This window comes from Panulirus ornatus, chromosome 13 (assembly GCF_036320965.1).
Source record: "Panulirus ornatus isolate Po-2019 chromosome 13, ASM3632096v1, whole genome shotgun sequence".
Lineage (NCBI taxonomy): Eukaryota > Metazoa > Arthropoda > Malacostraca > Decapoda > Palinuridae > Panulirus > Panulirus ornatus.
Window position 1 is genome coordinate 17874518 of NC_092236.1, and position 15000 is coordinate 17889517.

Consider the following 15000-nt stretch of genomic DNA (forward strand, 5'->3'; position numbering starts at 1 on the left):
TGTGTGTGTGTGTGTGTGTGTGCGTGTGTGTGTTCGTGTGAAATTAATCATAGCTCCACAAGTGTTAGCAGACCTGACTCTTAAAAGGAGAAAGGACATAGTAAGAGGGAAACAAACAAACAAAAAAAAAAGAAGGTCGAGACATCCACAGCTGAGCTGTTCACGAGACGACAGAGGCAACATAACAGCCAACATTGTGGCTATTCCTTGTGTGACAGATGAAACTTGAATCACAGATCACCACATAGGTGGTCATTCTCAATCACAGATCACCACATAGGTAGTCATTCTGAATCACTGATCACCACATAGGTGGTCATTCTCAAACTATTCGTCGTGCAATATTCTTAGCCCAATCTTTAAGTTTCCATATCTGATAACATCATTTCTTTGACTGTATCAGAAACAAATCCATTAACTAGTTACAGAAACTGTTTGCATACTGGCCTAACCCTCTTCTGGTAGGTAGAAGTTGGTAGGCAGCCACCGACCAGAGGTATATTACCAGTACGACCCGCCTGGGTGCTTGGCTAACTGGGTATCTGAAGGACTAATGACAGTTGTGCAGAGGTCCAGCACTTCAGTGGTTGTCAAGTATCATTGCTTTGGCCCAGGAAACTGTCTTTTCTTTGTGCCTCACCTTCACGAGGACAGCTGGTTTTCAGTCCACAAGTCTGTAAATTTATTTTTTCTGTCATATACAACTGTCAACAGCACTTAAGTGACATGACTCATTCTTTGTAACTATTTTTCTACGGTTAGCATTACGCGCGGTAGTCCTACCTTTAGGCAAAATCTTGTTGTTCGTACACCTAAGCACATGTACTTCCAACCACAACTCGTTCTTACACAGCAGTCTCTCTCTCTCTCTCTTCTACAACCACAACTCTTCCCTAAACAGCTTCATCTCTTCCTGATATAATTCCAACCACAACCCCGGCCTTATTCTACTCCAACTCCGAGTTCTTCAACATCTACTCCCAACAACAACGACATCATCAACTACAACAACAACACGTTTTTTCACCCAGTCTTGTCTTGCCATCAGGAACCGAACCAATAATGTCTAAGGATAAGAAAAAAAAAAAGGGGGAAAATTCTTCCCTGCCGTGTGTAAGCAGAAACTTGTTCTTAAAGCGACACACAAGCGGTAATCCAACCTTGTAAAGACATTCCTGGGACAGGGGGAACGTCATACTCACATTCTGTCTCGCTAACTTGAGGCAGGAGAGAGAGAGAGAGAGAGAGAGAGAGAGAGAGAGAGAGAGAGAGAGAGAGATACCCCCAACCTCCGCCTCCCCCCCCCTCCCCCCTGGCAGAAGGGAAAGTTTAAAAGCAAATGGAGATTCCCTAGACTTGGTCGGTCCCTGGATCACAACTTGGCCACTGGTTCCTTAACTCGTCCAGATATATAAATGGCATCACTGAAATCTAAGGCTTCGCTCATGCGACGGGAGGTCTTTCTTCTTCTCTTTATATATATATGATGGACCTCCGTGGTGTAGCGGTTAGCCCAAGGCTGCGCTACTTCCAGCAACAGAGAAATGTAGACTCCTTTGGGGTAAGAGGTTTTTTGACGAGACTGCACTCCCAGCGATACAGGCTAACTAAAGGTGACATTTCCCTGGAGGTGTAACCTCGAGCAGGAGGAGTCAGGTAACACCTTAATATATATATATATATATATATATATATATATATATATATATATATATATATATATATATATATATATATATGACTAACCAGTCATAACTCGTGTTGGTTATATGTGATCACAAGATCATGGAAGGATTTTGATGTATCAGCTGGTGTCATTTGCAAAAAAATTGACCGTTTTTCTGATACATTACACATTTCCATTTTTCCTTCTCGATTTGTATACGTTTGTATAATTTCTTTTCATCTCTAACAGTCACATGAAACTTCTCATATCAGTTGGCTAGTGATAGCTACTGTTAGCTTACACAGGTATGAATGTATATGCATGCCTCCATATATCTTGATGTTTGTATCATTCGTGAATGTATATGTGTGTGTATATGTTTGATAGCTCATGTATGTGTGCAGATGTTTTTTCGTGTTTGCATTAGTGTCTGTCTGTCTGTCTGTCTGGTAGATATATATCTATGTTTTATGTCTGTCTGTGTATGTTGCATGTGTCCTTATGTGTGACGCATTATATCAAGTATTGTAGCAGGACAATGCAAGAGACTAGGGTCCCCCTCGTGGGCCACGTAGCTTGAGCAAGGAGGGAGCAAATGGAATGAATGATCGACTCGGACGAAATCATGGAAGTGATGGATGCCTGCTGGAGGGAACGTCGAAGCGGTGTGAAGTACTGGCCCCGCTCTCCTCCAGAAGATGTATGCTGGGAGAAATTCTTTTCGAGAGGAGATTCTCGGCAGGAGAAGAAATTAGGGAAGGAGGAAGATAAGAAAAAAAAAGAAAAAAAAGTGCCTGCGTGAGGAAAATTTCGTGAGAAGCGAGACTGGTGAAGAAAACACTAGAGTCTTGGGGGGTGTTTTGTGAAGAATCAATAAGGCGAGAGGCGGCTATACTGAGCTCAACTTTTATGGTGTGAGGAACCGGTGTAGGATAGAGCAGCTTCCGGGGGAAATAGTTCTGTGTGAACCTTTGAAGTGAGACGGGATAAGTACTGGGTGGAACAACTTATAGGCAGCTGGAAAACAGAAAGTATTTGAACTTGTGTGTGTGTGTGTGTGTGTGTGTGTGTGTGTGTGTGTGTGTACCACAAAAAATATCACTGAATCTTCTATTATAAAATACACAAAGAATTACAACCTTAATATTGGTGAAGATCTATACAATTGGATAGCTTTATTGTTGATAGAATTTGTAAACAATTCCCTTTCTTGTCCACATAATAAATTTATGATACTCTCGTTGAAACAAAATTACTAAAGGATATCTTACCTTCTAATGCAATTTGATTTAGGTATGTAGATGATGTTCTTTGTGTTTGGCCAACAAATGAAAATTTACAAATATTTTTCCCTTTACCTAACAATTTAGTACCTTCCATTAAATTTACTGTAGAAAATGAAAATAATGGTATGTTACCATTCTTAGATTGCATGATCCATAGGCAAGGAAACAAGTTTAAGTTTAGCATATACAGAAAACCTACCAATGTATGCTCATATATCCATTATTACTCATCTCAACATGACAAAGTTAAATTATCATCATTTCAATCTATGTTTCTTAGGGCATTACATATTTGCAGTCCAGAGTATACTGATGATGAGTTTGAGAAGATATATTCTGTTGGATCTAAGTTAAAGTATCCTAGATCTTTCATTGATAAATACCTTAAGTTAGCAAAAATTAATTTTATAGAGTTGAGCCTAAACCTCCCATTGACACCAAGAATCTTTTAGTTCTCTTTTTTAATAATAATTCTACTTTACTTCCCATGTTGCTTAAATAATTTTATGTAAATGTTGCCTTCAGCAACAAAAATACTATAAAGAATATCTTAATTAGGAACTCACCAGAAAATTCTCTTGGGTGCATCTATAAAGTACCATGTAGAAATTGTAATAAGTTTTATGTTAGGCAGACTGGTAAGGATCTTTCTGTTAGACTTAAGCAACACAGATATAGTGTAAGAACGGGACAAGAATCAAATGCCTTGTTTAATCACGTTAAAAACTACGATCATTGTATTGACTGGAATAATGCCATCTCAGTTATCAACTCTTAACTCCAGTACCACGAGAAATATCATTGAATCTTCTATAATCAAATACTCAAAGAATTATAATCTTTATATTAGTGATGGTCTATACAAATTGAATAACTATATTGCTGATAAAATTTGTAAACAATTTTCCTTCGTGTCCACATAATAAGCTTATGATACGCTCGTTGTCTCTCTTGGACAATCGCATGTTTACCAAATGGCGTCCTAGCTACGTCTTTTCGTTGTATATCAACTGACTGCTATATTTCTCTCTTGTGTCTCCCCTGATGATGTGATTATTACACGAAAGTGCACTTGGGAACTAATCGTGTTTCATTTTTCCCGTGTCATTTTTCCCGCTGACTCATAGAAATATATATATATATATATATATATATATATATATATATATATATATATATATATATATATATATATATATATATATATATAAACTACTGTCTTACAAGTCTTATCGAGGTAGCGTCAGGGACAAACGAACAATGGCCTCATATGAACTCATTCAGTCTTTAGCTTTCATGTATAATGCAATGAAGCCAAATCCCACCATCCAAAGAAAGCCAAGCCCACAGATGGCCCTATTGCCTATCTTTATCTCCATCTCCTGTGGTTCAGCCCCATGACAGTACGTCGCCTCCTTACATCTTGTCCATCTAAATCGTCCTTTTCAGTGCTCATCTTCAGCCTTACTGAATGTGCAGGCCCCGATATCCTGAAGCCTCCTTCACTCCATCCTTCTGTCTCCCCTTCATCCTTGTTTCCTTCCTTGCAGACACATATTTACTTATTCACTCTTACTTTGCTCATGCTTTCTGCTCTATATACCCTTATCCGTCTTCTTTTTCAAGCTATGGTTACTGCCACATCCCTCTCTGATGCTGTCAGTTCTTATACGACCAGACCGCCTCATATCACATACCGTTCTTAGGTGTTACAGCTCCAACGCGTCTACCCTCTTTTTTCCCTTTGCGTTCATGGCCTAAGACTCGCATCCATAAAGCTCATTCATGAGTACTATACCTTCAAAGATACCCATCTTTTCCTTATGGACAATGAACATCTCATCAAGACGCTTCCATCCTATGACTCAATTGGCCACCATGGTTCCAACGATTGCTACGTCCACTTCCAGATATTCAAAACTCTCCATTTACACTGTGGCCTTCCAATTTAAACTTGAACTCTAACCTGGCTCACGCCTCCTCCTCTTCTTCCTTTCCCTACTGCACTTCATTACCCAACTCTTGTTTACATTAACTCTCAACAGTCTTCTTTCACAAACACTTTCAACTTGGACACCAGCCTCTGGAGTTTTTCTCTAGGACTTCCTACTAAGGCCGTGACATCTGTAAACATCAGCTGATTCACCTCCCAAGCTCCCCACCACCCTCCTTCCATTACTCCCGACCCCCACCTGCATTATATATATATATATATATATATATATATATATATATATATATATATATATATATATATATATATATATATGCAGTGTGTGTGTGTGTGTGTGTGTGTGTGTGTGTGTGTGTGTGTGTGTGTGTGTGTGTGTGTGTGTGTGTGTGTTTGCAATCAGATTTTTTCAATAAGATGTATTTCTGATTATGCAATAAGAACGCCAGCAACACTGCTTTTCTGTCACCAAGCAGTCACATGCTGGATACCACCAGTGGAGCCCACTAGTCCTGGCTCTTCGCATGGCTCTCTAAAAAACACCATCTCTGGAAGCCACTACAGCAGCTGGGAGGCACTTCCAGCACTAGCACTGGAATCCTTCTGTCTCTGGCGGGTGAGTTAATAGCTATTGTAAAAACCAACAGTTTTAATTGAAACGCAAAAAACAAAAAAGCCACATAGAACCCAACTTATCGTACCTGATTTGGATGCAATGAACTTTGTTGACTGGTTTATACGAAATAAAATTTTTGAACTAGTTTTTATGTGATAGACTACAGACCCAAAGTTAGCTAAACGATAGATACGCCGAAGATAAGTTAATCGTTAGCTCGGACGAGTTTCGTTAGATTTGTCGAAGTTCTTCATTTAGGAAACCAAGACCACATCCCCGTAAGCGAGATCTACAGTCAGTCGACGTCAGGGCAACTCCATCAGCGGAGTAGTGATGGTATACACCACCAATACACATAGCACCTGCCACTGGAGTCTGTATCCATCCACCCCACTTACTCTACTCTTGGAGGGATTACTAAATCAGTACACGATATCTCGATGGATTAAATTTCTTTCCCCTCTTTAGAAGCAATTTGTAAAGTGCCACTGAAAGATATCAAACTGCAAGAGATTGATTCTCGGGGATGAAAAAGACCATACTCATCTCAGACCACTATTTTCCTGCAGCTTTGGAAAAACTATTGAACAACCTAATTCGTGCAAAGACATCACAAGACTTTTCATTTTTCAGGTGTGATGTACTTGATCCAAAGGATAACTTCTGTATCAAATGTGTCACGCAGGCGTTCTAGCACTGTCTCATGGTGATGAGAAAGGTCATGTATCAAAATGATGAGAAATGCTACGTAAAAAAAAAAATAAATCTAGTTGGAAACAATTTGCCACCCGGTAGTGAATTACTTATCTGTTTCATACGTTTCAGTACAAACGAAGAGAGATTTCTGTTTGTGAGATAAGATCCGAAGATAGATATGAACTCCAGAGACAAAGTGATGTAGCTCAGTAGACGAAAAGAAACGTGTTGATGATTTCTAAGATATCTAACTTTATAACAGTAGCTGTTTCATTTACAACCGACATATATACTCTTCCCTCTTCATGTTTTGTTAGTGAACGTATTGACGTGATGCCTAAAGAAAGCTTTACGTCCGAGCGATTTCATCTAGTCTCAGAATTCTGAAGTTTTGAACACCGATGATTCTTTCATTCTTCCTAGAATATGTTCCCCAGACGTCATGTCTCGCTCTTCTCGCCTCTCTCTCTCTCTCTCGCTCTCTCTCTCTCTCTCTCTCTCTCTCTCTCTCTCTCTCTCTCTCTCTCTCTCTCTCTCCTCATGACCTCGTCTCCCTGACCTGTCCCTCGCCTCCTAACCAACAAACCACCGCGTCTTCCCAGCAGCACACGAGCTTCGGATGAATAAGGCAATCGTCGAGGCAATTAGAAAATGAGGGCAGCCTACCATAATCACATACCAGGGAACAGCGAAAAATAATTCCCTCCCCACGCTCTGATTGATCGCTACCAGGAGCATGTAGTATCCACGGCCTAGTAGATCACTTTGGTGCTTTGGTCGTGGCATTTTAGGGCCATTTCTCTTTGCATGGTCTGTCAGCGTTAGGGGGGTGGGTGGGTTGAGGTTAGGTTAAGGAAATGAAGCGAGGATGTGTAAGATAGAGGCGATAGGTAAGGTTAGGTTGGGAAGTGTGTGTGTGTGTGTGTGTGTGTGTGTGTGTTTGGTTAGGAAGGTAGACAAGTAGGTGGGCTGGAGCAAGAGAAGTAGAATAAGTAATGCCTGTAGACATCATTACGACCTCTAAGGCTTTACCGAAGACGGTCGGGTAACGGGCAGGCAGTATCTATTTTGGCACCGTAACAAATATCGCTTCGACGCAACACTGAATTATGAAGGGGCTAATTGCCCTCATCCCATCCCTCCTTCCCTCCCATACCAGCCGGCGCTCAAAAAAAAAAATTGCCTGACTGCAGATAACATCTTTTTATTATCTTCAGTTTTGATCAAGTGGCTATCCGTTTTACTCTGCATTCCATTCAGCTACAAGATACTCTGTGTCCATCTTGATCTGGTATACATGTGGGAGCATATCATAATTCTTTGTAGCATTAGCGCGAAAATTGGTTATGATGTCCTACGAGTATTTAGGGAAGCAAATCAAACGGGAGTCCATTAAATGCCTGCGGCAAACACACCTAGACTTCACAATAAAACCTGTGATCATTTTGTTACAGCTGGTGTGTCTTGTCCGGTAAAGGATGGACAGGACTAAGAAGAAGAAAAAGAGAGTCTTCGTCAAGTGTGAAGGGATGTGTGAGAGTATTAGTCCATGGTGAGTGTGACAATGAACAGCGAGAGTAAACGTGAATATGGTGAAAAGGTCAGTGAGCAGTGAAAGCATTGGTCAAAGGTAAAGGTAAAAATGACAAGTGAGTATCAGCCAATAGTGAAAGTGACAGTGACGAGTTAGAGTACCAGCTAATAGTGAAAGTGACAGTGACGGGTTAGAGTATAGGCATATAACGAAAGTGACAGTGACGAGTCACGAGTGTCAGCCAACAGCGAAAGTGACGGTGACGAATTAAGAGTATTAGTCAATGATGAAAGTGGCAGAAAACAGTGAATGTGAATGCTAACATGTGCATCACCATCACATTACGACACAGATATTCAAAATGAAAATGTGAAGAGGAAACCAAGCAGAATTTCAATTTAAGAATTTTCAGACTAAAACCGTAATTATACATTTGTTGCAGTTATGCATTGTTTTGCATTTTCATCCTCGGCGTAAACCTGACTACAATGTGTATGTATATTCCAGCAATCAAAGGACTAACAGCATGTCCATTTCTCTATGGGAGGGATGTGTGAATAAAATGTTTACGCAAAATTCTCGTGTCATGTAATCTTTAACCTCTCTCTCTCTCTCTCTCTCTCTCTCTCTCTCTCTCTCTCTCTCTCTCTCTCTCTCTCTCTCTCTCTGTCTTATTTATTCATATTCCTTGATAACTCGACCCTAACCTCTTTCCCTACAGGAAGGATTCTAAGAGCTTTATAACCCCATAACTTTCCTCTGTATCTCCCATCACACTAAACCACATCTTGCAGACACACCAGAGCATAAATCAGCATAGAAAATGAAAGATCTGGGCATTAAACTGCTAACTTCTTCCCCTTGAGGAAAACAACTGTCTACGATGTCTTTCGCTCCAGCGTCTTCGGAGATGGTTAATAAGGTTCTGGCTGCTTGAGACGACTCTTCTGGGGCGTCATCTTGAAGCATCATGTCAACAGGAGCCTCAAAACAACAACTTCTTAGCTGAAATTTGAGGGAATTTCATGATACAGGAACAGACAAAATTTAGTTCGTATGACCTGTATTAACTGGTGCCAAGCCTTCTGCAGCTGTGAGGTGTAGCCACTAGCGTATACCTGACCTTCAGACGTAGGAGGGAGGGACTTGGGCTACCATGACCTGTCCTCGTTGTCTCGTGCCCTCAGGGGCTGTCAGGTCTACGTTCTGCTGTTCTTTTTGAGTCTGGTGACAATTCTTCTGCTTCCAACAAACTCTGGCGCGCGCACACACACACACACACACACAATTATTACTACCGGACATAAGTATGGAGTACGTCAACTTGCGGGTGCTGGTTACTTAGCAACAAAAGCGAATGGAGTGGGAGGGAAGTATGGAGTGGAAGCCTGAGAGAGAAAACTTGGGAGGGATACGTACGAGGCGAGAGTGGGAAGGAAGTGTGGGGCAATGGGAGGCGAATGTGGGAAAGATGCGAGAGAAATGAGCGTGGGAGGGGAGCGTCGGAAGGAAGCGTGGGAGGGGAGCGTAGAAGGGAAGCGTGGGAGGGGAGCGTAGAAGGGAAGCGTGGGAGGGGAGCGTAGGAGGGAAGCGTGGGAGGGGAGCGTAGGAGGGAAGCGTGGGAGGAGAGCGGAGGAAGGAAGCGTGGGAGGGGAGCGTAGGAGGGAAGCCTGGGAGGGGAGCGTAGGAAGGAAGCGTGGGAGGATAGCGGAGGAAGGAAGCGTGGGAGGAGAGCGGAGGAAGGAAGCGTGGGAGGGGAGCGTAGAAAGGAAGCGTGGGTGGGGAGCGTAGAGGGAAGCGTGGGAGGGGAGCGTAAGAGGGAAGCGTGGGAGGGGAGCGTAGGAAGGAAGCGTGAGAGGGGAGCGTAGGAGGGAAGCGTGGGAGGGGAGCGTAGGAGGGAAGCGTGGGAGGGGAGCGTAGGAGGGAAGCGTGGGAGGGGAGCGTAGGAGGGAAGCGTGGGAGGGGAGCGTAGGAGGGAAGCGTAGGAAGGAAGCGTGGGAGGGAATTTATAGAAGGGGAACGTAACGTGGGAGGGCAGGGGGGAGGGGGAGGGAGGCGGCAAACAACGGAGTTTTAGGGCCAGCTTTGTGGCTCTGACCTTACGAGAAAATAAGAGAGACAGAGGGACCCAGTGTACCAGGAAGAAGGAACAATAAGAATAGATATAAGAATTTCACAAAAAACATAGACTTCTTATATCTTCCTGAGAGAGAGAGAGAGAGAGAGAGAGAGAGAGAGAGAGAGAGAGAGAGAGAGAGAGAGAGAATATACCTATCACTTGAACAAATATATCTATATAATCTGCAGATACGTTTGGGGCAAAACACGAAACTGAATAGGTGAAAGTAAACCTGAGCTTTAAGGGACAAAGACGGTGAAAAATAAAGTATGTAAAGACTTGCGACAAAGAAAAAAATTGGTGAAAGAACTTAGTTTGGAAAGAAAATGTTGGAAAGGAGAGAGGGAGATGAAGTGAAGATTCGGTAAAGAACTGTAATTATACATGAAAGGAAATTTGAATTGGGAAATCGTTTAATCTTAATGAGGGAAAAAAGGCAAGTTCTGGAGGAGAAAAGAATGAATGATACGAAAAGCGAGAGAGAGACAGAGAAGGGGGGGGTGAAGACAAATACAGAGGAAGGAAGAAAGAAATACAGACGCAGGGAAAAGGAAGGAGAAGCAGAGACAAAAATAGGAAAGAGGAAGGAGAAACAGAGACAAACACAGGAAAGAGGAATGAGAGAAAGACGAAAACAGGGAAAAGGACGAAGAAACAGAACCAAAGACAAAAATATAGACAGAGAAACATTCGAAAGAAGAGGAAGAAAGAAAAGAGAAAGACAAGCAAATAATGAAAGATTGAGAGAAAGAAGTAAAAAGTAAGTTGCGTGTTGGCAAGTGTTACGTGTGAGATGGAGAAAGTGTACGTTGTGTACTGAAAGCCAGCGGCCCACGTGTGGGTGAGGCAGAAAGAAAAGACAGCAAACCTTAGGCTAAAGGAGTGACACTGAACAGCACATGAAGTCCTGGTTAGCTCACTTCGCAGCCATTACTCACACCCTCGGTACTCAGACGGGTAGTATCGGTAATTCAGCTCCCTGGTCGGTGGCTGTCTACCACCTACGATAAAGAGAAAGAGAGAGAGAACAAAGAAGAATAATATCCAGCAATAGGTAACCGAAAAGCAAAGAAGCGAAAGCAGAGTGACAGGAGAGCCGTCAGCAGCATCACCCCAGCCACCACTCCCTCCCTCCCTCCCTCCCTCCCCTTGCCTCTCTCTCTCTCTGAAAATTCATAGTCTAGTAATTTTGTGACGAACTGATATCGAATCGCAGGGACGCTCCCTGCCCGAGTTATTGAGTGCGGCCTCCATCTATCTCCCTCTGTGTGTGTGTGTGTGTGTGTGTGTGTGTGTGTGTGTGTGCGTGTATGTATATATATATATATATATATATATATATATATATATATATATATATATATATATATATACATATATGTGTGATGGAGGAACTCATCATTTATAGTGTATATACTCATGTGTATACTTATATATCAACATTTTCCAGTGCATCTTTACGTTTTCTCCTCTTGTCGATATATACACATTCATTCAGGCGCTGGTCACCGTCGGAGGGATGGCGGGAATGTCTTTCATTTAGAACGTCACTGATTGAAAATATCATTGTTTGAAATATCTTTGATTTTGAAGTGTCTTTGATTTGGAATGTGGATTTGTTTGAAATGTCTTTAATTTGCTGCGTCTTTGCTTCGGAAAAAAATTGCTTAAGATACAGAGAGAGAGAGAGAGAGAGAGAGAGAGAGAGAGAGAGAGAGAGAGAGAGAGAGAGAGAGAGAGATGGTGGAAAATCTGTTCACATCTTAAGAGATGAGTGTAAAAGTTTGTAATGACTTTAGGAAAAGAGGAAATGACGAGGGGGAAGAGGGTGGTGAAATTATGAAAAAAGAGAAAAAGCTTCAAAAAGGGGCTTGTGTGCGGAGATATCGAAAGAGACTGGGTGAAGAGTGGGAAAAGGGAAGAGCAAACGAAACTAAGGGAGTGGACAAGGACTGTAAGGTAGATAGGGAAGCACTGCTTTACGTGCGGGTGAAGTATGAGGTATGTCGAAGGTGGTATGTGGGCGTTTGAGAACAGGTCGTGAGTGTCAGGATGAGGAATTTAGTTGAAAGGGAATGAAATAAAGAGATGCATATACGTAGGTGCAGCTTACAGGGAAGGAATGCGAGTGATTGCAGGATGTACGAGAGAAAGCGGCATGTGGTCAAGAGGAAGGTGCAGGGGCTGATAAAGACAGCAAATGAGAGACGAATGTCGGAGTATCAGGAAACGTCAGAGATGAGAAAATATTTTGGAACTGAAGAGCGTGAAGGGGACAAGGGAACGAATCAGTGATGGGTGCAGATCGGGAAGCGGTAACAGGCAAAGAAGGGATGGAATGAACATTTTGAAGGACTGCTGACTATATCAGAATAAGTAGGTGACAGACTGGCAGAAGTTGGTTGTTTGGGACCTGGAGGTGTGCGTAACGAGAAAGTCGTGGCGAATGGTTAAGTGAAAAGAGAGGTGGTGGTGAAAGCCTTGCGTAGGGTGAAGTGTGGCAAAGCGGTTGGAGTGGACTGTATTATAGTTCCATATCTCAATGATGGGAGGTTACTGACTACTAAGTTCGTTTCTTTATGTATGCATGGCCCAGAATGAGGGACCGGAGAGCTGGCAGAATGCTTATAAAGTGCTGTTATATAAAAGTAAAGTGGATGATTATGAATGATTGAATTACAGACGTACAAGTTTGTCGAGCATGCCTATATAATTGTATGGGAGAGTGGTGACTAGGGTGGAGCATTCTGGCTTCAAGAAAAGGTAGAGGAAATGTGGACTCGTCAAATCCTTGGAAAAACATCTGTCCGATATATTCACAGAGAGGGATTTGAACGTGGTATTTATGGAATATGGAGAAAGCGTATGATTCAGCTGACGGAGAGACCATGTGGAAAATGCTATGATGCGGGAGGGAAGAAGATACTAGATGCAGTCAGAAGTTATTATCGGGAGAGTGAGGCGTGAGTGGAAGTAGGAAGGGAGGAGAATTAAACGTTCCAATGATGATGGGACTGAATCCCCATGACTGTTAATTCTGTTCATGGATTGGTTGATGAGGGAGGTATATGCGAGGGTCTTAGAAAGAGGGGCGAGTTTACATTCTGCCTGGTGCAGGGATGGGGGTGGGGTTGGGTGGTGGGAGGTTTGGGGGGATAAGGCCTACGAGGTAAGCCAGTTGCTGTTTGCAGATGCCGTTGCTCTAGTGGCCAAAATGGGAGAAAAACTGTAGAAGCTGACGTCTAAGTTTATGGGTGTGTTTGAAGGGAGGAAGTTTCGTGTTAATGGAATAAAAAGAAAGGTTGTGAGGTTTAACAGAAGGGGAAGGGGCGAGAAGGTTGGTTTGAGTGTGAATTTGAATGGAGAAAACATGGAGGAGATGGGAGTGCTTTAGACACATAGCAGCAGAGGAACTATGGAAGCTGCAGGGAACTATAGTGTGCGTAACGGAACAAAGGTCTTCTGCAATGAGAAGTGTGTGCAAAGAGAAGATACTGTACATAAGGGCAAAGATGGTGATGCATGATGTTATATTAGTCCCAGCTGCTTTGTATGGGTACGAGTTTCGACCCCTAATTCAAAAGAGCGGAAGATGATGGATGCGTAGGAGGAAGCTTGATTATGTAACGAATGACATTGTGAAAAGAGAAGTATGTCTTGTAGTATGACATGTATGGTTGGTAGTGCTGAGATGGTTTGGACATATGGAGAGCGAAGAGAGACTGACTAAGAGGATCATATGTGTCAGAAATGGAGGGGCAAGGGGAGGAGGGGGGACCAAGAAGAAGATGGAAGAATGGGGTAAAAGAGGCTTCGAGTTGTCGAGGCATTCGAAGTATTAATCAATCAATTTATCTTGTTAAATTTCTTTGATAACAAAGTCAGCCATATCCAGTAATTACGTAAGACTTCAATATCAGAAGGATTTGTGTAACTGTCGTAGGCGTTTCTGAATGTCATAGGTCTTTGAAGTCAATCTCTCTCTCTCTCTCTCTCTCTCTCTCTCTCTCTCTCTCTCTCTCTCTCTCTCTCTCTCTCCAATAAGAGCCTCGCCAAACTTTCTTTTTATGTCTCCCGTTGAATCTTCAACTTCGCCTTTAATTTGATTTGTGGAGTCAGCGGCAAGTGGGTTAGAGAAATTCGATGAAAGCTAATTAGAAAGTTCATGATTACGAAAAAAGAAAGACCGTAAAACTTTTGATTATTTCGATCAATCTTTTTGTCTTCTTTCCGGAAACCCCTTTACGAATATAGCACTGAGAAGTATTCGTCTATTGAATTTCTATGTATGATCCACTACGTCTACAGCATCATTCATTCTTTTTAGGATATGCAAATATTCTCGTATATATATATATATACTCTGTGCATATAATTCTTCGTATGAAAAATGCATTCTTTGCAGGTGGTTCAGTCTCAATGTGACCATTGGGAATATATGTTATAGTTTCTTATATCACTGAAGTGGTTATGATATATCATCCTGACAAAATATTATCAGACACGAAGCGTGTGTGTGTCGTTTGTGTGTGCGTGTGTGCGTGTGTGTGTGTGTGTGTGTGTGTGTGGGTATGGTTCCAGAGGCAGTATGTAACTGACCTACTCCTCACTGCTATGGGACCAGAGTAAAAGAGCTAAATAATAATCTTTAGAGGAAAAAGAAAAAATTGTCCTATACACCTGAGTGTTTGGTCGCGTCCTCTGGTCACATAACACGGAGTTATGATTACCATTCTGTATTCACGATTTGTTCAGATTTACTTGTCCATGACTGAATACTTCATTAGCCCCAGCACTTTGGCCGCTCGTTAAACTGTCATTCAATCAAGTCCCCGATCTCTCTCTCTCTCTCTCTCTCTCTCTCTCTCTCTCTCTCTCTCTCTCTCTCTCTCTCTCCTATATAGCACACAACCATCGCCACCAGCAGGTAGGCCATGTGACCTCCTTACTCTCACGAATAAAAATACTTTCCTCCAAGTCCTGTAATACCCCCCACCCCCAACCCCACCCCCACCGACCCACCCCGTTGGACCATCTCAGACGACACTCCCCCCTCCCCCCCTCCCCCCCACCTTCCCCCCTTCTCCAATGTTAGATTTTTTTTTCTCTCTCTCTCCCCCCTCTATAACCAG